General features: G+C 37.6%; 1 long non-coding RNA gene across 1 annotated transcript; it reads right to left on the bottom strand.

The window, feature by feature from the left end:
• Positions 1–379: 379 nt before the first annotated feature.
• On the bottom strand, positions 380–1,783 carry LOC117809949. The gene is made up of 2 exons (XR_004630648.1): positions 1,677–1,783; positions 380–1,095 (listed from the first exon to the last, which is right to left on the bottom strand). It is a non-coding gene; the product is annotated as an uncharacterized LOC117809949 (long non-coding RNA).
• Positions 1,784–2,642: the final 859 nt, after the last annotated feature.

Below are 2,642 nucleotides of genomic sequence, written 5' to 3'. Positions count from 1 at the left end.
ACACGGGCAGGAAGTAAAACTAAACCAGACACAGAAGGAACAAGTAATTCAAAATAAACTGAAAACACTGAGACTGAAAAATACACACACAAGGAATGAAAGAACACAAGACATGAGAGACAGGGGAAGGCAACTGAAATACACAGAACAAAACCAGACTAACTTATTAACAAGATAACCCCAGTGATGACCATCAAAACAGGAAAATACTAAAAACACAAAACCAGGAAAAAATACAAAACCAACTTAAAAAAACATGTAAAAACAAACAGCACACTTTCACAGTTAAAAAACAAACAAACATGAATGTTAATTTCAGTTTGTAATGTGTAATGAGAGTATTTTTTTCCTCTGTATTCATGTCTAATTTGCAGTTTTCTACATGTCATGTTGTCGAGCTCTAAATTCAAGAAACAGAATAAAGGGAATCAGTGTTTTCCAGGTTTTGGTTGTTTGTAATCACAGCAGAGTAATTCAAAGGTCACCTGTATGTAAGACTACATCACCTAAAATATTCATACAAAGGCTGCTGTGTTCCAGGATTCATCATGAGTTGGGTTTCTCCTCCTTTTTCTGACTCACTGTCCACTCTCTGATTCTCCATCTCTTCTATTTGTTTCCTAATTTGCTCCACTTGGCTCTCTACTCTGTTCTTCTTCTCTGTTATTCTGTCAACATCATACATTGTGTTCTGCAGTAGTTGTTCTGTGTTCATTATCAGTTGTTGAAGTTCTTTCTTTTTCTCCTCCTGGTTCCAGTTAACCTCCTGTAAGAGTTCTCTGAGTTTTAAATATCCCTGAGCTTTGTTAGCTGTTTTATCTCCCCCCCTCTCTTCTACTTCTTTTCCTACTGATCTAATCTTCTCATCAGTCTCCTCTGCCTGTTTCTCTGCCCCCTGATGCAGGGAGGTGAGCTGCTCCTTCTGTTTCTCCAGGCCCTCTTTCTGTCCTGTCAGTGTCTCAATAACCTGTGTCATATCTCTCTGTTCCTCCTCTTTCTTCTGTAACTCCTCTTTCAGTGCCTTTTCCATTTCCTTGCGTAGCGGCATTCTCTCCTCAGCTTTCCTGGCATTTTTTTTGCAACACATCTTCCACTCTGTGGAGAAACAGGAGATGAGATTTATTTGGATTTAACAAAAAAGCCAAACAGATTCCTAAAGTGTTGAAAGGAGCAACACGAGTTCATTGACTATACAGAATATTTTAGTTAATTTTACAGTGACAAATTTATATTTATTCAAAATCTTGTATAACAGGAAAAGGTGAAACGCTGGGATATTTTCTTCTGTATGATACATGTTTCATAGATTTTTTTAAAAAGTGCATCATGTTCAAACTTAAAGCTAGGGTTGGTAGTCTCGGAAAACTAGCATGAATTTGAATGTAGCATTTCATCAGGACTCCGTCTTCCCAGGTTTCCTCCGGCTGTAGATAGCAGCTTTTTTTTTTACCTCTTTTTAAAGAACACATTATGTATTGATTACTATCAGGACATAAAGATCATTTTAACCAGGATAACAAAAGTGGATCTAAATCTGAACACCAACCCCAGCTTTGATGTTGATGAAATAACTCTGGGTTAACTTAAATATTTTTGTGGTCTCTTAATTCTAAAAAACAATGTTTGAGAGATAGATAAACAATATGAGAAAATTTAAATCATTTATTTTTGCTCACCAATTTTGTTTCCTCGACAAATCTGGACAACTGAGAGTATAATCAGGAGAACCAACAATACAGTAATGAAGATCAATAGGCCAATATTAGACTGGGGCACTGAGGAAACCTCTGAAATAAAAAAAGAAACACAGATTAGAAGGAAGACTTTCTCACTGGAACATGGATTTGTTACAATTCAATGACCTAATCAAAATGCAGAACATTCAGATTCAGGATGCTGATGGTCTGTTGGGTTTTCATAATGTACAGCTCATCATTCACAGCTTGAATTTCTAAAGTTCACATGACATCTTGGACATCAATGCTTTTATGTTGTGTATTACAAAATCATTATGGACATTTAGAGTACATTTAAGCTCCAAACAAAGTCAACTGAACAAAGCAGCATGTCTTGAAACTGATTGTTTGTTCTCATATTTCTGATTTGTGCCCATGCTTACAGTTGCTTTGGTGAATTCAGTGTATACAGGACTGACAAAAATAAAAGGCCAAACCACAAAGGAAGGTAATCATTTGCATTTATGGAATATATAGAAATAGATTATATTTGATTGTTTGATGCTCCTAAAAGATAAAACAAGGACACTTGTATTGTATTACAAACCTTTACCATCCTCTGCTTTCTCACCCACACTGAGTTGGACGAAAGCCTCCTTCCACAATGAGGGAATGAAGCACCTGTATCTTCCTGCATCAGAGTTTTTCACCCTGGAGAGTTTCAGGGAGACGTTTCCGTTAATCAGCTGATCCACAAACAGAGCTGTGCGATACTTAAACAGAGGATTCTGACTCTGATGCACCAGGCGTCCATCCTGGTGAACATAGATGTACTCTGGGTCCAAACCCGGTTTGGTCCACTCAATTGCCTTAGAACTGGCACTGATGGGAGGGTCAAGGCGACACGGTAGAATGACATCATCACCAACTTTGGCTGTGATTGGTTGAGGTGAGGAAATCAGCTGT

The sequence above is a fragment of the Notolabrus celidotus genome, unplaced genomic scaffold, assembly GCF_009762535.1.
Source record: "Notolabrus celidotus isolate fNotCel1 unplaced genomic scaffold, fNotCel1.pri scaffold_89A_arrow_ctg1, whole genome shotgun sequence".
NCBI lineage: Eukaryota > Metazoa > Chordata > Actinopteri > Labriformes > Labridae > Notolabrus > Notolabrus celidotus.
This window is presented reverse-complemented; position numbering and strand designations above follow the sequence as displayed.